This window comes from Manacus vitellinus, unplaced genomic scaffold, assembly GCF_001715985.3.
Source record: "Manacus vitellinus isolate BGI_N305 unplaced genomic scaffold, ASM171598v3 scaffold_1_pilon, whole genome shotgun sequence".
NCBI classification, from domain to species: domain Eukaryota; kingdom Metazoa; phylum Chordata; class Aves; order Passeriformes; family Pipridae; genus Manacus; species Manacus vitellinus.
Window position 1 is genome coordinate 41,357,569 of NW_021939396.1, and position 23,473 is coordinate 41,381,041.

At 39.8% G+C, this 23,473-nt stretch overlaps 1 pseudogene; it reads right to left on the minus strand.

The window, feature by feature from the left end:
- LOC108640116 overlaps positions 1–23,473 on the minus strand; it is an 80,444-nt pseudogene that overhangs the window by 16,768 nt on the left and 40,203 nt on the right.

Below are 23,473 nucleotides of genomic sequence, written 5' to 3' on the forward strand. Positions count from 1 at the left end.
CAATCTACTTTATTTGCAAATGTAAAAAAAAAAATGTAATTACCCAATAAAACTGCTTATCAAGCATTGCCTTGCTTTGTGTGAGATATGTGATAAACTCTTATCCTGTGCATGACTTGGTCATCCTAGACAGGATATCATAAGACTCATTTATCAATTTACATGACTTTTCACATTAAAAAAAGATTTTTAATCTGAGCTGAAATCCTCTGGAATTCTGGATGATATCAAATAGTTTAAAGTTAAGTACTTTGGAGAAATTCAGGCTTATGCATATCATTGCAATAAGGGGGTTTTTTTGCAGCATTAGCAGCTAGAAAGACAGCCTTTTCAAAGATATTTCACAAATCACATATGGATTTTTCCAGTATTTTCTAACACTTTTCAGGTTCTAGGCAAAGTTTCAGGAAATATATATGTATAAAATTGAAAAACATGTACCCACTATTTCTGACACTGGGTGAAATGAAAAATAAAGATACTTTCTGCAAAATTCAAGAATAATTTTATGGAACTCCAGTAGGCCAGAATCTTACAATTGAAATCAATGGACTGCTGTAGTTACAAGCTTGTTTTATAGTTTCTATTTTCAAAAAAAACCCCGAACATTAATTATTCTGACAATGACCTGGACACACCATAAGCCAGAGTCTCCTGGTCAGACACAGGCTTACACAAACCACAGAGACAACTGGAGCATACATTTGCCCACATCCTGTTTTACCAATGTACCTTTCATCTCTGTGGTGAAAGTAACTCTTTCCATATGTTGTTAATTTTTGTCCTCCCTCCTGACATACAAAAGATTGTTTTTTCAAGCGAGTTACTCTGCTGGTTTTGTGATGTTACCACCTGACTAAGCATAACTGAGCAGACAGTGCACTTCATACATGGCACCTACACAGCTGTGAGACAAGTTTCTTCTTCTAAACTGGATGGATTTAAATGAATCCCTAAAAAGAATAGTCATATGTGCACCAAAACACATCATACCTATCCCCAGTTATATGAAACGGACTGCAGGCAATGAAAATTTGGAACACCATCTTATTACAGATCCACGTTTCAGGGGACCAAAACACCAATTTATAGAAAAATTAGCCTCTCTGAACCGTTCTTTCCTTCTGAGTTGAAATGAGCAGTAATTTATCTTACAAATCAAAGTGGTTGAGTGCAGAATTTAGTATCGACTAGTGAAAAAAAAACCTAAAAATCCCAGAGAGATGGATTTTTTCATTCTTAATCTCACTGAGTGCTACCACTTAATGAAGTACAAGCAATGGAACTCAGAGGGAACCACAGATCCTGCTCAGGACAAGCTGCTGTCAGAACTGTGCTGTTTGTTACATAAAACACTCCACCAGAGGAATTTTATTCTTCCTAAATGAGTAGATTCCTTTTCATCTCTGCCTCTTTTCCATCTTCATACACCAGATAAAAATCTGTATTTGCCTGCTTTAAGCTTTGTCTAGAAATACTACACACTGTACTACTATGAAAAATACTGTACCTAGCACAGTGGACCCAATGTGAAATTCATTTCACATGAATAAAGATAATAGCTACTTCCTGAATTACATGAAATATGTGCAGACACCAAATAATTTTTGAATAAGGGCAATGTGAATACTGTTGCATTCCAACAGATCCTCGAGTATATATCTTGAGTATATATAGCAGTACATAGGTTTTCAGTTTTTACAACTTCACAGTTTTGCTCTGTTGCATAGAAAGCAAATGTTCTACATTATTGCAGAAGCCTATGAAGTATCTTTATGTTGTGTCAAATCAGCCATTTGTAAAAATGCAAGGCATAGCTCATTATATGCTTCTGTGATCTTGGCTTTGTCTGGGATAATTAAGTGTGTGCATTGTCTACATCCACTATATACCTTACATTATTATCAGTGACCTTCTTCACATGTAAGAACACACTAAAGGCTGCCCTGATTCCCTGCTCATCATCAGTGACATTTCTTTCAATGAGTCTTTTGTCTGTTGCTGTAAAGAATAACCTTGCTTTTGGGAGGTGGAGGAGACAGGCAAGAAAGTTGTTTTATGAAAGACTGTTACAAGGCCAAGGCATCTTTAAATAGAATTGGCTAAAGAAAGCCTTTATCAACATATTGCTTCTCAGGAAAACACCAAGCCAAACTGGAGTTGAATCTATGAGATCATAAGAATCAAGGATTGTTCAAGTCAGAAGGGATCTCAGCAGTTGTCTGGACCAGCCTCCTGCCGTGAGCTCAAACCACATGCTTGGGCATATCTCGAGTCAAGTCTTAAAAACCTCCAAGAATCAAGGCTGTGCAACCCCTCTGGACAGCCTGTGCCACTCTCCCACTCTCCTCATGGTGAAAAGGTATTTCCTCATACTCAGTATGAATTCCCTTGTTTCAGCCTGTGCCAGTTGTTTCTTGTCCACCATGCACAGTTGTGAAGACCATGGCTCCATCTTCTCAATGATCTCCAGTAGTTATGGGGGGCAGGGAGGAAGGGGCACACTGTTAGGTGCCTCCAAAGTCATCTCATCTCCAGGATAAACAAGTCCCAGTTGTGCAGCCTCAAGCATGAGTGGCGATCATTCCAGTTTGTCAACATCTGCAATTCTGTTGAAAGTATATCCCATTGTGTCCTCCTGTCATTTATGGAAATGTTAAACAGGCTAGTTCTAGGGATACACCCTGCAGTGCTCTCCTTTTTAAGCCTCCACCCTCCAAGGCCAACCACCCAAAGAGTTATTTTACCATCTTTTGTTCAGCCTCTAAACTGTACCATCTTATTTTAGATACAAGAACAAGATGAAAGACAGTGTCAAAAGCCTTGCTAGAGTCAAGGAAAATAGCATCCACTGCTCCCTCCTTAACCACAAACCCATGCATTTCTGCATAGAAGGCAATCAGATCAGTCAGGCACAGTTTACCTCCAGTAAATATGTTGCATAGAAATATAACCACTTTTTCCTTCATGTGCCCAGAAATCTGTTCCAAGAGGACTCACTTCATGATTTTCCCAGTAACTGAAGTGAGGCTGATTGACCTGCAGCTCTATAAACTAAACTTTTGGTTTATCTTGAACATAGCTAAAATACTGGTAATTCTGACATCATGTGGGCATCATCCCCAAATCTTCACAGCCTTTCAAAGATGAAAGACAGCAGCCTTGCAAAGACATTGGCCAGCTCTCTCAGCATTCTGAGATGCAGCCTATCTGGTTTCATAGACTTCTATGGCTCAAGTTTTCAGAAGTAATCCCTCACTCAGTCCTTGGCTATTGCTGGTGGTTCCCCTTGAATCTTTACAGTAACTTTGGAGATCTAGGAGTCCTTGTTTGTAGACAGTGAAGCAAACAAAGCATTTAATGTCTTACCTATGGCTGCTGTCACCAAATCTTGTGTCCTCCTCCACCTGCCTTCAGACCCCTAAACCTATTCTGCAGTTGCAGACCTGAGAGTGGAGGAGGAGAAATTGTTTTCTTACTGCCAGGACTCACAGGTCCCCAGCCTTCCCCCTCACAGTCCCCTAGCACCCCTCCTCCTGTGTAGCTGGGGGCTCAAGCTGTTGTTAAAGGCATGTTTAACATAACTTTGTCAGGATCAGCCTTCCCAGAAGCATCCAAGATCCAAAGTTGGCACAGGAAACCTGCAGAAGAGCCAGAAGGAGAGTACAAATGGTGAACAGGAGCCTGTAAACCATCCCAGGCACCTACATGTGCACTAGCCCACCAGCAGCCCTGCCAGCTGCCCAGGCAGTGCTCACAGCTCTCCAGGTTGTGGTGCTGCCCTTGGGGCAATTAGACAGCAAATGTACACCATGCCCAGGCACCAGTCCCTGCAGGCACATCCCCAACATTGGTGGGTCCTCCACTCCTGCACAACCATGAGCCTCCCCAAATGCCTCACAAAGACACTTTGTTCAGCTGGTGACTGCGACTGCTGCTGAATACTTGCGTTTGTGCAACAAAGCCCTCGGTTTCAAAATGCAATTTCAAGCAAGGACATTCATTTACCATCTTGAAAATGCCTTTTAGTATGGAATAACACAGGTTGCTTACATTTGGATTTTATCAAGTAGATCTTTTTTACACTAATAGATTTACCTCAAGGAGAGACACAGAGCTGTAGCCACACTACAGAAATAGATCTAGCATAAATTTTTCTTTTATAGGGCATGTGAGAACATTTTCTCCCAAAACATAATTCATTATAGTAACATAATATGTTAAAATATTAAGGCTGTTTCACCAAAGTTATGATATCCAAGTTTCAGGTTCCTTTCAAGACCACATCCATGAGACTAGATATAACATGGAACAAATACAATCTGCCTTATGATCTAAATAAGACAGTCATTTGGTAAAAAGCCAATATCCCTGAATGGTAATCTGTCTTGAAATGATTCATGGAAATGTAGTTCAGGCCTTGTTGCTATTAAATCCAGTGGAAGTTTTCCCACTGAAATAAATTGTTAAGGATCTAACCATAACAGATCTAATCATAACGCAGAGGTTTTCATAGACAACACAGTACAAGACAGCTTTTCTTCAAATAGTTTTACTCTGTATTTTAAGTAAGTTTCAAATGATTGAAAGGACTTAAAGGCGGGTAGGAGAGAAGCATAGTCCTAATTCAAACACGCATGAGGGACCAAGGTGCATGAAAACACAGGCAATGTTGCTTGCTTGGATTTATTCACAGATTTGCCCTCTTCTGGTTTAGGTTGTTGCTCCCATCTTTCCCTCTGTGCACTGAGAATGTTTACCCATCGACTCGCCACAGGCCATCTTGCTTGGGACAGCCCTAGGTTTTATTTGGGCTTCTTGTAAACCACTGTTTTACTACCCTGACTGACCACTGCATCTTGTATAAATAGTTCTCAGGAGGATGTTTTGGGGGTTGCTTAATGCTTGTGGTGTGTTTTTGTCTGAGCATAGTCAGGACTGAACAACTGGGAGGACAGGCTGGTTCGTTCACTGAGGGGAACATTAGAACATTGGAGGTCATTAAAATTACTTACCTGTGCTATAAACATTGGCAAGTATTAGAGCTATTCAGTTCTAGTCTCTACTATTTATTCATTTACTGAGACTAAAGCATTCTTTTTTTTTCTGTACATTTCATTTAGCCAGAAAAATTGAACATATTTATTTTATAATATCCATTCTATTCCCAAATGAGCTGCACTGCTATGAAGAAATGTAGATGTTACTACATTATAAATACAGTTGATTTATATTAGCTTTTTTACTCTCTATCATTGTTAAAGTTACCTCATCGTGATCAAACTCACAACATTGCAGGAAAGTGTTTACATTTAAATACAAATTTATTTTTTTTTGGTCTTAGAAAGTCAAAAAAGATTTCTGCATACTTGTCATGGGCCCACCAATTTTCTTTTCAACAAGACATTTGGTAAAAAAAAACATGAAAAAGCTTATCCACAAGTTACATGCCAATATTGATCCCACTATAGAACAGTACATATGTACTGCAGAAATGTTAATCATGTGCAGATGACTGAATTCAGTAGTTTTGCAAGTGAATTTTGAAGGGAAAAAAGTGTGTCTTTTAGTATATTCATAGAATACCACTGAGATCAATAAAGGGAAACAGGAAGGTCTATAAGACCTTCTTACACCGGAAAAGGACACCACTTAAATGAAATTAATTTTAAAATTGATTTGTTCCACTCAATACTAACTCCTGAAATAGACACATTTAAACTGATTTAAAGTTAAATTAAACCTATAAAATCACTGTGAATTTGATGTAAGTGCATGCATGCTAGTGGTGTGCTTTTGTTCAATTAGCTCTATTGAAAATCACTCTTCAGTGGAACTTTGCATGGCAGACCAGACCTATGACTCCTTGCTGTCTCTATTAGTTGAACACTAAACTGAGTAAGAAACCCTTATGGTTAAATCAGGAGCCAAAATTTTGCAGGGTTCAGACTCCCTTCAGTATATCTACAAATATTTACATTGACCGTAAGACAACAAGCTTCCCAGCATTCCCTGGTCCTGGCTCCCTCAATATCCTTAAATGAGAGGACATTTAGCTATTCAGTCTAAAGGCCTTTTGATAGTACAGAACTTACTGGGAAATACGTTGCTTGGGTTAGTTGAATGTTAGCTCTGTTGCTTATTTCCCAGAGAGGATTTGAAAGTTATATATGTTTAGCAACTACTGTACACGAAAGAAAAATGGATTTCCATGAGGTCTCATAATCTGCTGGGAAACTGTCTCTAATGCTTGAAAAATTGCAGAACAAAAAAGAAACAAAGAAAACAGATAAGAAAGCCTTTGTGTTTTGGAAAAGAGATGGATTGGGGCAAGGAGGGCAAGGAGAAACAGGGAACATGTGGAATGTTTGGAGGGTTTCTGCCAAGAGTTCACTTCTCCGTTCCTTCACCTTTCTGTTCCTTCATTCTTATTAAGTTTTTCCCACCATCATCATCAGTATAAAATACTATTAAGTTAGAAAAACAGCAGCTTCTACCCAGTTTATATAGATGCAGTTGTTTATTCAAGGGCATTTAGCTACAAATAAATGAATTAGGTTGTGCATGAGACCTTGGGGTAAACAGGTAAAGGATTGTGGAAGTGGATCTACATGCTTGAATTATACAAACAGTAATATAAACACCACACAGCCTCAACTCACTACATGCAAAACCTGCTCTCAGCCCTTACACATATATCAACAGCACTTCAAGTCCAACACGAGGTGCTGCACCTTGAAGATTGGTATCCGGAGGACATGACCTCTGAAAGACTACATATGGTGGAAACATGAGAGATCCGAAATGGCTTCCCACCTCAGTCACGGGGATTCTGAACCTTCATCTAGGATCCTTAACATCCCCTCCCTTTAGCATCCAGGGGGCCAGGAGCAAACGCCCTCCTGCCGAGGCTGTTCAGTTGAATGGTCAGGAGAGGAGGACCCCTGCAAGCAATGCCTAGCCAGCTCTAGAGAGAACATATATGAATGTGTATAAATGTACACAGAGAGAAAGAGCCAACAACAGATTAGCTCTCTTGGTATCTAACAGGCTAACCCTGGAACATACTACTAATTATTACTGTATTAAGAATGGCAATGATTCAGCTATCCTTGTATTTTCCAAATTATTATCTAAGCCTGTATTAATCTTTTGCAAAAACAAGCGTGTTACATCTGCCCTGGCATTATAACCAACCAGAAGCAAAGAAGTAATTTCTCAAAATTACATCAGCACAAGCTATCTAAATTCAAGGAAACGTTTCAAACAAACTTCCACAGGACTGGAGAAAAGAGAAGTGAGAAAAGGAAGTAAATTGAGCACTTAAATAAAGGTCTTGTGATCTTGCTTATAACCAAACAGGAAAATGCATCTTCTCTGGATAGAGCATTGCAGAGCAATTTCCAAGGTAAATTCACAAACTCTTGCCATTTGAATGCAATGACATAATGAGTTTCTCCTAAATCGATGCCAAAAAATTTAATCCAAACTGGAAAAAAAAAAGGAGAGGAAACCTCCTATGAGACAGCTTTTATAAAAGCTTCATTCAGGGCTCCACCCTTATGTACTGTACCAGCCACCTTAGCTTTTCCACTCTCTCTGGTCCAAGAAAGCACTGACTAGTACATTAAAAATGTTTGGGAATGGACAGTGACAGCAGTATACGTTTTAATAATCAGGTACGGATTATCAGATGACCTTTAAGTCAAAATGGGGTACAGAAATTTAGGTCTAATAGATTGCAAACCAAGTAAACTAAAGTAATACAGATGGAAAAAAAATATGAAAAATATTTCAGATTTCTCAGTCCCTCCAAGAAGCAGGCACTTTCTAATGGAAAAGTGTAGTTGGGTTATTAAAACATGACATTAGTTACTTGGAGATAGATATTATAACCTGTTCCCAGTCCAGTAAATAGAAGCATTTGACACTTTTAACCAGGATTTCAAGCAGAAGCACTTCTCCTTCCAGCTGTACAATCAACTTCATTTGGAAAGGCATTTAATCCCTCAAACTTCAGTATTCCCCTTTCTATAACAAATCTATCCCTCTTCTTACAGGCCCAGGAATATCTTCTCACAGGCACATTTGGAACCATAATTAATTTTTCATAAAAATAATGTAAGCTACAAATTTCTACAAACATTCATAATTTAAAAAAAAAAATTCTTTAACTAAGCCCCTTGCTTTCTACATACCATTCATGTGCAGCACATGTTTTTTCCTCAGTTATGACTTATGGCAAGGACCCTCCACTACAAGTGCAGCATGTGTTAAAAATGAGACCATGAATGCTGGTATTACTTTCTGCTTTTCCAGGCAATAAGTTGTTGTCTCTCTGCACCTGACGGTGTATTTATAGTGAAATGTAGTCAATATATACACCCACAGCTGGGAATGAATTTTGGGGGGGGTGTGACTTGCTCTTTCTTTCTCCTTTCTTCTTTCTCCCCAACACCAGGACTCAGCTTCCTCTGTTTTTTTCTGTCTAATGTCACTTTCATCTCCCATTCACCTACTGTCACAACTCCACATATTGAGTGGCACCAGCTAATAAAACTATGTTGTTGCTTTATGGCTTTTTGGGTAACTACTCCACTGTAGCCTTTTTCTTTTTTTTGCCTTACTTCCACTGTGGCTCTGCATACACAGTGTACTGAAGAAAAAAATCTCCCTTGTGATTGTGTGAAATAACATTTAACAGCTTCACAAAACTGATACTATTTCTAAAAAGGGATTTTCACTTCTCAAACATGCTGAAATTCATTGAAGTATTTGGTGCCATCTGTTTCTTCCTTTAAATAAATGTTTCCATCATGACAACCACTATGACAAGCTACCAATATTTATGAGGATGTAGCAACACTCACAGGAACAGAAAAAGTGACATATATGTGAACAGCAAAGAGAATCCACTTCAGATTAAGGTGAACTTGGAAGGAATACCTAGTGCCAGAATGAGGATGATATCCTTACATGTAACTCAGGAACACTGAGGTATAACTATTACATCAATGGATGTCTGTATTCCCACATCCAGCAAAGACCCTCAGGGGATTTCAGCCTGCTTAGAGTCAGACCCACCATTTCTTGAATGAGTTCAAACAGTTGTTCAATGACATCTTCATAAGATCAGCCGCACAGCTGGCTTTCTGGTGAGGTTGGCTGGCTTTAAGTGGAAACTGTCAGTATCTGCCAAATGGTGGCCAGACACCAGAACAGACTTTCTAATTAGTGGAATACCCCATCTGATGGCTGGATGTGATTTGTCTGTGTATGTATGTGCATGCTCCACCTGTGTGCTACCACATCTGAGGGCTGCGGTGATACCCATACAGGCAGCTTGTCGTCCCAGGTGAACGAGAAGGGAGTCAGTCAGTCTCCTTCTCACTGGGCCAGCAGAAGCCATTTCAAGTTTCTCACAGCTGAAAATCACTGTGTGCAGGTTTTACGTAAGGGCCTGTTGGAGCCGGAGCGGCTCGTTTGCTGCCCACCAGTGAGCTGTGAAACACAGGTTATTAGTTCCAGATGCTGCTTCGGTGCCTTTCCTTCTGCAGAAAGTGTGCAGAAGTCACTTCTTTTGGTTTCACAGGACACCCCAGAAATGGAAAACACCACCAAAAGTCACTGCGGATTTATTATTCCTCCCTCAACATCAGGCAGAAAGTCTTGTCCGTGAGCTGAAGGGATCTCTGTTACACTCACTATGGACCTTACAGTTGATTCACGATGGACCTCACAGCAAGAACCAGAACCACATATTAAGTACCAATCCATTGTCACTGCACGTCCAATACATGTAACAGGTGTGCCAATCCCATGACAGTCCCATTCACATTCTAACAGGGACCTTGCTTTGGACAGGAAAGAGAAGTGCCTTGTGACAGAAACCAGAGGAACACAACAGCTGCTTCAAAACTCACTATATTTGATCTACCTGTTCATGTCTCCAAACTTTCACCCTAAGGTTTTGACCAACTGCACCAAACCTTTCAAACTTCTCATAAGTTTTTTTTCTCTTAAAAATATCACTACAGGAAAGTAACTTTTCTTGCCGCTTCTGAATTATAATAAAAGCAAATCCTGTAGCTGCATCTATCTGACATTTATGGTACAATACTCACTTGTAAATTCAAACCATTTTCTTCTTACCACACTGCAATTACAATCAGTACATAATCTTGGTAGAACTCACCATTTTCATTTTGCATATTTGGGGGCAGGGACAATCCAGCTTTAATTGTTCATGAAACAAATGGGGCAACAGAGAAGCTGAGCCTGCAGTTTTCAGACATATCAGAAAATATAATTTCCTAGAGCCTGAACATTCCAGTGTAAAACGTTTTGAGCTCATGGAAAGGTAATTGTGAAAATATACAGGCCCTGTGTAAACATAAAGTATTTACGAGGTCCTTCAAGGATTTCTATCCGACAGATTTTTGGCTTGTCTTCACTATCCTAGTATTCATCCTTCTATTGTATATACTGGTAATGAGGACTGCAGTAACTACCAATACACTTCCAAGTGCAGTAGGTCAGCAGCGAGCTATTACTCAGCCTCCAGCCTTTTCTATCAAAGGAGAGTGGTGCTGGCCAGGTCTCCATGATCCCTCATCTTGGCCAGCTCCACACTTGCTCCTCATCCTGCAACTCCAAACCTGGAGAGCACAGCACCAGCTCCAGTTGTCATCCTGGATATTTTAGGAAAGGGACTGGCTAAGTTCGGGAAAGGTTTATTTTAGGTTAGAGGAAAGGTTATATCTGGTGGTATTTACTGTAGCATGGGAAAAGCAATTTATTTGTTCAGAATCTGATCTAAAAATAAACAGTAATGCAACCAGAATCTTGGTCTTCTTTGTATGGTTTCACCAATCTAAATAAGTAAAGTCATTTTGATTCATGTAGTACCTTTAAGTAGTAGCTTCATTAAATAGGTAAAATTAGAGCAGGTAAAAAATTGTCTTCTAGGCTTCTCAAAAAATTTTGCATTTATATAAGGCATTTTGTTTAAGACATTGACAATACTTGGAAAGAGACTGAAAGCCACTTGAAGTATATAGGCACTTTTTTCTCTCCTGTAACTGAGAAGATTGAAAAATGAATTGGTCTGGCCAAAGCAACACAAGGAAATGGGGCAGATCTAAAAACAGAACTCCTCCTGCTTCCCTCCATATAGTCTTCCTCTTCCTGTCTCATCTGAATATTCATAATAATAAAGATTTGCATATGACTTTTTTCCTAAGAGAAATTATTCAGATTTGGACACTGAAATCACTTCATACTAAATTTGAAATTTTGGATTGAAATTTAACAGTAGAAAAGTCTGAGAAAATAGTGTCTCTGATATCTGAGGATTAAGGCTGAAAAGGTCCATTAGTTCATCTTTGTAGATCATTCAGTGTCACTGAGTCTTGCTTTTCCCCAAAATCATATAAAGAGAGAGAATCAGGTCTCCTGAAAACTACAAAGCAAGTTGGCATCAGCCTCCTGCTAGGTTGAGATCGTGAAGGGAGACAGGCTGGACTGTCCCAGAGAGAGTTGTGGGAGCTGCTGCAGGGACAGGAGGGAGCAACGAGTCTTTTCACCCATCCCGCACAGGCACCACCAACACCACATTGAAAACAAGGCAAGGCTGTGCCACTGGTCTTCCATGTACATAAAGTGGCACCTGGCTCTGCCGTAGTATTTTTGTCAGTGATCGTTTCCACTGTTTATGGTTCCCACAGCTGCTTCTCAGCTAAAACTCAAAATCCAGCACAGGAGAATAGGCAAAAAAAAGGGACTAAAAATGGTTCTTTGCCATGTTTTCTTAAACCTGACATAGAGGCAACTTAAAGCCCAAACGTGATTTTAATAAATCTAACGCACATCTCAACACCTTCCCTCCATCTTTTCTGTGGTAGCCAGGGTTTTCCCCATACAAAGCATGGCCTTGTTACAGCCCCTTTTTCCTTTGTGCAGGCAGAACAGGATCCAGCTTCCACCACAAGCACTCTACAAAAGATGGGCTGGATGCCCTCTGATGCAAGCATATTGCCAAGTCCACCCTCTAATGATGTCTCTCGGGATGAAAGCGCCAAGCAGCCATGAAACACACTGGCTTCTCAACGAGGCAAGACAGGATGTACCACATGGTGAGTTGTCTTTGAATGATCACTTGTGTCAGCAAGATGAGAAAGGAATCTTTTAGCATAGTAGTTGCTAGCCTAGGCCCAAACCAAAAGTACCATCCCCAAAGTCTGGTGATTTTCAAAATCCAAAGCCTCATCTAAAAAAAAATCACTAATTACCCCCAAATTTAATTACAGGCCAAACCAGGACCTTGGAACCCAAATAACCCTCAAACTTGGGTTGGCTCAAATTCTGGATCCAATATCTGCGGTGTGGGCTAAGGCAAAGCTAAAAGGGAGAAAGAAAAAAAAATTAGCCATGCTCCATGGATCTTTAATACAGGGCCACCTCTGATGCACTTTAGAAAAATATAATGAGACCACTATAATATATATTCCAGCCAAAATTCTTGGCTCCCAAAACCAGCTTTATATGGTATGCAATAGAGAAACACCCAGGAGACACTATAAGAACTTTGACAAGGCTAATATTAAGCTAGAACAAAACAGAACTACTGGCACCAACTCCACTCAGCTCTTAAGTAAACTTGTCCCATTAAAAAGTAGCCTCTAAGATATTTTCTCTCTGAAGTGTATAGTAGCTTATAAAAAGCAGGAAGGGTTGCCAAGTCATAGATGTGTTCAAGTACTCCTTACCCTCATTAAAGAACATTCCCTGGCAGCCAGCAGCTTTGAGTGTTCCAGAGAACCAGATTTTATAAGGGGGGTGTTTACAGTGGTGTGCAGTGTAGCTGGAAATCACAGTCCACTGTAGCAGCCCTGTACTAGATACAGCTGTGTTTGGAGCCTTATCACCCAGAGCACAGAATAAAACAGGCAGGGTGATCAATGAGGTTCCAAAAACATAATGAGTATTAAGAAAATAAATCTCAAGCCTTCCTGCTCCATAGGAAGCAGAGCATCCAGAGATGCCAGTGCTTATATATAAATTAGGCAGTGAAATACCACTGAGGACCCAGGTCTCACTTCCACCAATTTCGTATATAACACTATTTACAGAGATGGTTTCAGAGTCAGCATGTACATAATGTAGCTTCTTAATGTACCCATTGACTTCTACAGCAGTTAGGAGTTAAATTCCTTTGTGGAGCTGGTCCTTAATGCTGCCCCCACCTTGTTCATCTAACATCTATTTTCACTTCTCCATTCAGTGTCTAACACATCTTATGCCTGGGGATGTTATCCAGTCATTTAACAGGAATCAACAAAATTATATACAGAAGGTCTTTCTATTCTTAACATCAATGAAGAACTGGGAAAGGGAAGATCCACACTTTCTCTCTAACAGTATAAGTGCTGAGGACATAAAAATATGTGTTCTCTTAAGTCTCTCCTTTTTCCTCTCTCATTTTTCCTCTCTGCACTGTTTTCCAAAGACTTCTCAGTTTCAGTTGAAGAAGGATCCCAATTTATGTGGCATTTCTATGGCATTTAAGCAAGCTGTTTGTTATCTGAATCTTTCATTCTGCATACACAAATAAAATTTATCACCTGTTTATAAATATATGCTAGCTACCAGTTCCCACACAGCTGACCCCTGTCCCTGTTATGATTTGGGGAATCCAGCAATGCACAGTTTATACATTTTGTGATCTTTCAGAATAATACTGAACAAAGGGGATGAAAAACCCAGCACAAAGATAACTGTGTCACCTAATGCTTTCCCAGAGCAAACTCTCAACCAAGTTGACACAACAGAAAGAGGACAGTCTCTGCAAAATGATGTCTGGGTATAGGCATTTGAAGATAAAAATACTCCCAAAGTGTAGCAAATAAGCGTAACATAAAAACAGCAGAGCCTTATATACACTCTGAGATAAAAGAAAGACTAAAGAAGCAAACAGGTAGGCTCCCATAGCATCTTATTAGCTGCAGGATCAGAGAGGGAAAAAAAAAAAGAAATCTTGGTTTGCAGGAAAAACACATGGAAAGAAAAGTCATTGCCAGGCACCTTTCTGTAGAATTTCTGCTGAAGAACTTCTGTTCAAGTTTCGAGGATGCTCAGAAAAGTGATGAGGAAACAAAGGTAAGGAAACATGTAAAGAGACTAATTTTTTTTAACTGCCTTGTTTAATCTGTGTATTTCTCATGCTAGGTAAAGCAATAAGATCTTGGTTTGGGAATTCTTATAAAGACTGCATGTTAGGCTTCATAATTAACTTCAATTATGACAGTTTTTACTTTAAGAGGCAGACTATAAATCCAGAGTTCCCATGAGTCAATATTCAGGGTTTGGGATGCCCAATCTATAAGAGATCAAGGGATCAGTCCAAATCCCAGAAGTCTAAGATGGCTGAATGGTGACGCTTCATTTGTTTAACAAATGAAGGATTAACAAGGTAACAGAGTATCCAAGAAGTGTGTTGAAGAGACCAGTGTCATAGAATCATAGAATCACAGAAGTTTTGGGCCGGAAGGAACCTTAAAGATCATCTAGTTTCAACCCTTCTGCCATGGGCAGGGACACCTTTCACAAGACCAGGTTGCTCAAAGCCCCATCTGACCTGGCTCGGTTATGTCCAACCTAACCTATCATCTTTTAGTTTAAAACTGTTCCCAGTTATCATATCACTACAGGTTCTGATATAAAGTCTTTCTCCATCTTTCCCATAAGCCCCTTTAAGTGTTGAAAAGCTGTAATAAGGTCTCCCCAGAGTCTTTTTTTCCAGGTTGAACAACAACAACTCTTTCAGCATTTCTTCACAGGAGAGGTGTTCCAGCCATCTGATCATTTTTTTAGACCTCCTCTGACCCGCTCCAATAGATCCATGTCTTTCTTGTACTGAGGACCCCAGAGCTGGATACGGTGTGCCAGGTGGGGTCTCTCAGGGGCAGAGTAAAGGGAGAGAACCACTTTCCTCAACCTGTTGGTCACACTTTTTTTCATGCAGCCCTGGATACACTTGGTTTTCTGGGCTGCAATTATATGTTGCCAGCTCATATCTAATTTTTTTTGTCTTCCAATATCCCCAGTTCTGGAGGGCTGCTCTTAGTCCATTCATTACCTTGTCTCTAGAGATCCCGGTGACTGCCCCAGCGCAGGGACAGGACCTTGTGGAGTTTCATGAGGTTCAAAATGGCCCACCCCTCCAGCCTGTCAAGGTCCCTGTGGATGGCCTCCTTTCCCTCAAGCATATCAGTGGCACTACTCAGCTTTGTGCCATCCGCAAACTTGCTGAGGGTACAATCTCACTGTCTATGTCATTAATAAGGATATGGAACAGTCCCAGTCCCAGTATGGACTCCTGAGAGTTACCACTTGTTACTAATCTCCATTTGGACATTGGGCCGTTGTCTGCAACTCTTTGGATGCAGCCAAACAGCTAATTCCTTATCCATCAAACATTCCATCCAACAAATCCCTACCTCTCCAAATTAGTTAAAAGTCCCTTCAATACAGGATTGTATTGAAGACCTTGCAGAAGTCAGTGGATGATACCCATAGCTCTTCCCTTGTCCAGTAATGCAGTCACTCTATCGTAGAAGGCCACTAGATGAGTCAGGTATAATTTGCCCTTTGTGAAGCCATATTGGGTGTCTCAAACCACTTCCCTATCTTCCAAATGCCTTGACACAGCTTCCAACAGGACCTGTTCCATGATCTTACTGGGCACAAAGGTGAGGCTGGGTGGTTGGTGGTTGCTGGGGTCTGCCATTTTATCCTTTTTAAAAAATGGGTGTGAAGTTTCCCTTTTTCCAGTCACTGAAGACTTCACCTGACTGTCATGACTTTTTAAATATAATGAAGAGCAGCTTGGCAACTACATCTGCTACTTCATATATCTGTCAGCCTATTCAGACTATGTCTAGGCGGATTTAGACTAAACCTTGGCAGCCTGTAAAGTATCTTTACCAAGTTGTGATACTACATTTTGCTTTAGAGTATTGGTATAGTCTGACCAAGTTATCCAGAAACTTTCTTTAATGTGTTTGGAGAGAAAAAATAAAGGAGTGGGAGGAAAACAAAATTATATATATATATGCCATATATATATATATATATATATATTTGTAACAAACGTGGGTAGAGCCCTTCCCAAATCTTCGTTCACAAAGCCTAGCCATGATGATAGATAGATAGATAGATAGATACATATGTCATTCAAGTGAATAGGACCTCACTCTGAACTAGGAAAGCAGTTATAATTCTTTCCATGGGCTTGTCATCTAATTGGAATACCATGGGAAACTTTACGGCTTCTTCCCCTCTGTTTTATCTGCCATGGTACATATAGAAATCACCCATAATGTCACAGATTGTTCTTATTTCCTCCTACCACATCCTGGCAATTTTTCCTCTCATTATAAATACAGTTAGATTATACCTACCATTCAATGGGCCTGTTAAAAGCTTTCAGATACGGCTACGTTTAGAAGAAAGTGTGGACAGTCACCAATATTTTGTTCTTCTAAAGGGTCATTTGAATCTAAGAGATTGTCAGTAGACCTCAATACTGGGAGAAAAGACAGCTGAAGTGTTCTGCTTTGGCTGTGGATATATACTATTCAAATATAAATTTGAAGAGAAAGGGAGTCTCTTTTGTTCTATTTTTACAGCATATCACACCATGAGGAAGTTGTTCAGGATCCTTTTAGTCCTTTTCCACGTAAGCTCCAGGTTTCAGAGAACCCATACAGCCTCTGTGAAGAACACGAGAGAGAAAATTTGAGGACCAGCAACATGAGAGACCTCACCATTTGACTCTGTAATGAGCAAAAGATACCACATCCAAGTAGGGAATGCATTTCAGCTTCAGGAGGGAACTGTACAGGGATATGTTGAACAAGTCACTAACCACCTTGGCCACCGTGACAGCCAGCATTTTCAGTAGCAAGGACTGGACATCATTTGTGATCTCCACCTAAGGAGAAAACAGAACAAAGGACTTTCCCTTTTTATTCTTACACCTACAGATGAAGGCAACGGTTGCACAGGACTGTATTCTTTCACAAGGGAATGGGAAGCAATTCAGTCCACTGAAAGGGGAAGAGTATTCTCCCTCCATCCTGGAGATAGGTAATCAGTCAACACTTCCACTAGAGAGTCTTGGCTGATGCAGTAACAGCTCCCCCTCCCACCCCTATCATCTTGAAGTGCAACATTTACATTAAAACTCACATCTGATTCCCATATTTCAGGTGGCTTGTGATAATTTTGATGTATCAGAGAAGGGTAAGTAGAGATGGAGTAGCCAGATTGCTTAAAATAGCTTGGCATTGTGACAAATACTAAAAAATGCAAACAAATCCAAATACTTTTTCTTTTTTGCTGAGGTCAGGAGATATAATATTGTTTTCCCATACTTCTGCTTCCTGACAGAACAAGCTCCTTGTACAAACACTGTCTTGAAGGATGCCAGAAAAGGGATGAAGCAGCTTTCAACAGAAGTCCAGCTCAGGAGATAAAGCAGCAGGAACATCAGTTACCATGCAGGGCAATGTTTGGCAGTACAAGGCATGGTGCAGGCATCCCTGTCCCTATGATCACAAATCCATGAATTGGCACTGGAGCACTAGTTGTGGAAAATAATAGGCACAAATGATGGTATCTCACCTAAAACATCTTTCCTGAGTATACTTGTCCTTTCTCCCTGTGTAGTGAGGGTATAGTCAGATGAGTGGAAAAGTATGTAGCATGTTTTAGTACTTTATTCTCCTTGAGCTAATTGTTTTACCTCTGTGGTTGGCTACAACCACCATAACTAAGCGCAAAGGTAGACCAAGTTCACCTGACCTACTACTGCAAATATCTAACAGGTGTGGTAGCAGTGACTTAACAAAGTACACCAGTACAATTGCCTTTGAATAAAGGATTCAGAGTGAATTCTCCTACAAAAAACAGAGAGCAATGTGAATGCAGTTAATGTTGTTTATGCCCAACTCACAATAAAGTCAAATATTTTTCATGGTGAAAATGACTGCACAGAAATATTCCCTTTACGATACCTTACTAAGACTTTTTAGTAAAAACTGATGTCTCCTTTCACATCTCACTATTTCCTCTATCATTGCATCCTATTAAAAAGCTACATTCTTTAGCAATTACCCTGGGACTAAATGAAAATTTTCCTCCTAAGACTAAGAGGCTTTTGAATAGAATTTTTTCTCCAATTCAGACAAAGTGAATCACAGCACATGGCCATTTAATAGACCTCATTAGTTTGAGATTGTTAAGTACTCCAAGTATCTACATTCAAAGAATGCCAATAAACACATTTCTTCGTGATAAGCTGCAGCAAATGTATCCAGATTTACATTTTAACCCTCGTTCTGTCTCTGTTCTGGGTTGGGAAAGATAACATTCAGGATGATTTACAGCATATCCCAACAAGGGACTCATATGGCATAGTTAGCCATGTACGACAGGGTCATGCAACTGTCCTTTCTGCTTAGACATAGCCAGGGATTTCTAATAACACAACAGCATTCTTTGAATGTCTCTTTAAACCTAGCATTCAACTGTTTTATTTAAAACGGGAACATGTCAGTTAAAAGGAAAACAGCAACTGTGGGATTTTAAGAATTACTTCATCATATCTGCTGTAACTCATTCACACAGATGGATACTCCTTTATTATGGATTCCTTCTAAGGTTTTTTAAAGTATCTTGCTACAGGGAACTCTTCCACAATAAAACCAATATTAAAAGTTCATATAAAAACACTCTAAAAAGCTATAAAAGCACTCTGAAACTTTAAATATAAAAACTTCTGAAACTTAAAAAACATTCTCTAAAACACACTCTGTCTAAAAAACACTCTCAAGTGATTGTTTTAACTATACAGAATATCTTCAGAACAGCAAAAACCAGCAAGAACCAGTCTTGCTTTCCAGTCACCTCTTCTTGGTTTTCATCCTATTTTATCCCTTCCTCCTACCCTCCTATCCTCTAGGAGGAACAGTAAAGCTGACCTGGCCCAGATCGTCATTATTGTTGGAAACATTCAGCAGCATTTTACACCTGCAACTGAGAAACCTTCAGGCTTGTGCTGATTTTCCTCAGCCCTGCAGCCTTCCTGAGTGCTGGCATCTGGGGGCAGGATGGCTCCTCTTTACAACAGCTCACTGAATGCTCAGAGCAAGCGCCTCTGGGTTCAGCACTGGACTTCACTTCCTCCAAGAGTTAATGCCTGTTGAGCAGAAATGCTGTTTATCTTTGGCAGGCTAGTATGGCTGAGGTCATTTTTAAAAAGACAGGTTAAAAGCATTTTGAGCAATATCTTTTGTGTGTAAGTAAATTTAAACTTGGGCCAAAATAGAGCTGGTGGAGCTGGGCTGAACTCTCACTACAGATGGAAACTGGAGAGGCAACTTCTGTGAAAGGAAATTTTCTTGGAAATAGGCAATACTGGAGTGAAAACATAAAGCAAATCTGCAGATGACGTAGAAATCAATGATATATTTGAAGCGTAAGCATGAAAAAGAGATAAAATCATTTATAAAATTCCAAGAAAACTTTCCATGAAAATTTAACCCATTATGTGATCTTAAAGTGAAGTTGTACACTAATTATAGATCAAGTTATTTATGAAGCCAAGCCTAACGAAAAAGTCTTATTTAAAAATTAACTTGATTTCACATCTAGGTACTTAGAGAGCTAGAGAAAATCTTATTTCCTTCTTACTGGGGGTTCTCAAGTTGTGAGGGAACATTTATTAGGCATAAAAGCATATCAAAAACTAGAATTAACTCGAGAGATCAAATAAGAAATGCTGGGGAAGGGAATTGCAACAAAGAAAGATTCAGACACAAAAGATGCCGTCACTCATATATTGAAAAGAAAAAGTATGCTGCTCTTAGTGCTGAAGAAGAAGAAAGAATTCATCAAAACCTGCAGCTAAAACCTCAGTCTATTAATGACAAGGATGATGGCAATTCAGCAGCAAAGTTCTCCTTAGGGTATCTTGACAAAAATCAAGAAAGAACAAGTTAATCCAAGAACTGTGATAGATTCAAGTCATCTTATATAAACATATGGGCAGGCATGAACCTACACACACATATATGTGCTCTTCAGAGGGCTTTATTAGTATTCCATGGTTAGAGAAGGGCCATCTGCTCCCTGCTGGGAGAGACAAAGTGCAGAGCCTCTGGACTCGGCTGCATGAGGAAGTTCATGCTTCATGAGCTTGGGTGTGAATTTACTGCATATTAGCTACTCTGCACTAACTGCCCATTTGGGTACCCTTGGTGCCTGGAAAGTGAAAAACAGCATACTTCACCTTCAAAAAGGAGCCCACTTAACTCACACAAAAGTACTCTTAAAGCTAACCTGCACAAAAGCACTCTTAGTAAGTACTAGAATCATTCACCCAGGGAATTAATGCCAAGTAACTAGCAAGCTGTAAATTTACACTGAAGCTCCCTGCATGCTAATTCTCCCAGCAGACAGGTCCTTGTGAGCCCAGAACAGCAGCCAAGCAAGCTCAGCCACAGTCCAGCACCATCAGGAGCCCATGTGGTCCAGGGCTGCAAGCTTATGCAGCCTCTCCTTTAAAAATACCTTTGTGTTCAAACCAGTTCCTAAAGAATCTCAAAAAGGAACAAGCTATACAGAGTATTACAGAGGGAGAGATAAAATATGGGTGGCAAAAGCAGAGAAAGAAGAGGGGGAAGTTAGGGGCAGCCATCAAATGCCTACAACTCTTCAGCCATTAAACGTGATGTTTCATTTATCGATACTCATTCCAAGACTGAATTGTAGGGGCTGCTCTTTAGAATGCAGTTTACTCTCTGTGCATATTGCCAGATTTTTTTTCAGTTTCTTTTGGTCCTGTGGGTGAGGCAGGCTGTGCCAAAAATGTCTTTGCCCAGGGCACCTGCCTATGCAAAGCCAGCAGCACTAATAGGCACTGCAAGCACTCAGCACTGACACTTCATACATCAGCAGCCTAGTAACTGTACCTATTTTTTTCAATATTCTCTCTATATACAAAATCTAGAAAAATGTCATTTACATACAGAGAGACTACAATTTATTTATCAGCACAGTTATTCAAACCTCTTTAAACATCTTCTTTGTCACCAGAGGCACTTTTCAACAACCCCCATGGTCCTTAGTTTCTCAGGCCTCCACATCATTATAATCTATTAGGCACCTTCATGTTAGCTCTGTTTTATTATATAACACATAATTATGCATTTCATTAACAGCATCACCAGGCACAGAACATCAAAGGGAGAAAGGCAGCTGCCCAGGAAATTTAAAAAGATGCAGTTTACCCAAAGCTCACTGTTAAAAAACCTCCCCCACTTTCAGTTAAATTTCAACACATTCCAAAGATTTTACTCCAGCTCAGAGAACAGTGTCCAAACAACCTCATTAGATACAAGGCTGCCAATACAGTGAATATTCCGTGAACCCTTGATATTTCCAATAATGTAAAAGAAAAAATCATCAATCAGCTACATAGTGCAAAACAATTTTTTTTCTTCTACTGCAGCCTACAGTGACAAATGCAGAAGTGTTTATCAAAAATAGAAAAAAATACATTTATTTTGTAATGTAATTAATTTCTCAAGATTTGTTCAAATAGAAGAGCTGTCTGAACAAAGAAAAAACCAAAATCTTCTTCCATCACATGGTATAAAACCCATCACCCTTGGAAGAAGCGAACTCCCCAGAAGAATTAATTTTGTCATTCTTCACAAGGTTATGCACACTAAACTGAAAGGCCTGGAATTAGGAAAAAAATTGGGAAAAAAATGAAGTAGCTGCTGGACAAAGGTACAAGGCAGTACGTTTGAGAGTGAGTTTAAAAAGGAGGTGGATGGGGAGTGAAATCTTGGTATTAACAGTCAGATCAAATAGTTTTGGAGTTGAGGCTGCAGCTGTCACAATACACCAGCTCTGAGTACAGTTTCTCAGTCTCCACGCCACCAGATTTTGTGGAAGAGTACACATGGCCCCAGGAACGCACCTTGCATTTCTCTCACATGCAACTAGAACTTCCCTCAGTTGAAATTTTTGCTACTATTGATTAAAGACACCAAGAAAAGATTGTTCACAGTCAACAGAACATTTCCAAAGAGTGGAGGGCAGAAAACTTTTCATCATTCTTTTCCTGGAGCAAATGTGCACAGGGTTGCAAGCTAATTACTTCATGTAAAGAATGGAAGGAGACAACAATTCCCTACTCACAGAAGTAAAAGAACTGTTCATGCAGCTTTCTTGAAAACAGGAGTTTATGAAAGTAATGTCTCCCAGAATTAAGTTACATATATTGTCACAGCCATTTCATAACAATGCAGATCTGCATTTCAATGTCTTTAATCTCTGGATTGTCATCTGCTAGCCCTCAGAAACCTGTGCTTTGGAACACTTAAGTCACTTTAATTGCCACTTAATAATGTCCTGACAAACTATGAATTGAAATGCCTTTATCATGGTCCACTATTTCCATCTGGAATTATGCCAAAAGAGGCACCTTCTTCACATATCGATCCAGCTGAATACTCCCTTCCTGAACTTGCATTAATCTCTCCCTTTAAAACTAAGTGAAAAATACTCTTTTCCTGTGCACTTCACCTTTAAACAAATTCTTTATAGTCCCAGAACTACATTCATTAACTCAACTCACTTTACTGTGTCTCCTTATCACTCACCACCATCACCGCTGGAAATTTTTGGAAAAGTGGGATGCTGCAATACACGAAACATAAATCTCCTAAAAAGGCACGATTGTCATGCTAGCCCCAAAAAGTTATGCACTCAAGTTCCCTCACCCTGCTGAAAATGATTATTTCTTTCAGCCTGAGGCACATGAAGCTGTGCATCACACTCTACAAAGGGCGGCACACCCAGCATAGGTTCACTGTGAGGACATGCGTCCTGCCAAACCCCAGTACCAGGAGAGTTGCACAATTAGTGGGATTCTTCCTCTTCCAGAGCTCTACCCCGTTAACTATTCCATGCCTTCACAAGGAGTAGGCAGCCTCTAGTACCCTAGAGCTTAATTGCTGCCAAGACAGAGCATGAAAAAATCTTAGCACACGGCACATACTCTTTAAGCAAAGTAGCTCCAATTAATCTCACTGGTGCACTACTTCTTAATTTACCTTAATTCCTCATATTAAGTGAGCTTTTGTCACGGTTTTCTCTGATGTGAATTTAAATATTTTTCTGAATTTTTCTGAAGCCAACCTGTGAGTTTTTCTGAAGCATTATGTTGATGATTTCCTTGGTGGAAGAGAGAACATTTTTTTCTAGTTCCAAGACCTACTACAGCAGGACATTGATTACTATAGAGAACATAGAAATACCCAGCACAGCCAAGTAATCCCTGGAAACGTATCAAATTCCTTTGAGCCTCAGTCCTTGGGAACTTGATGGAAAATGCTAT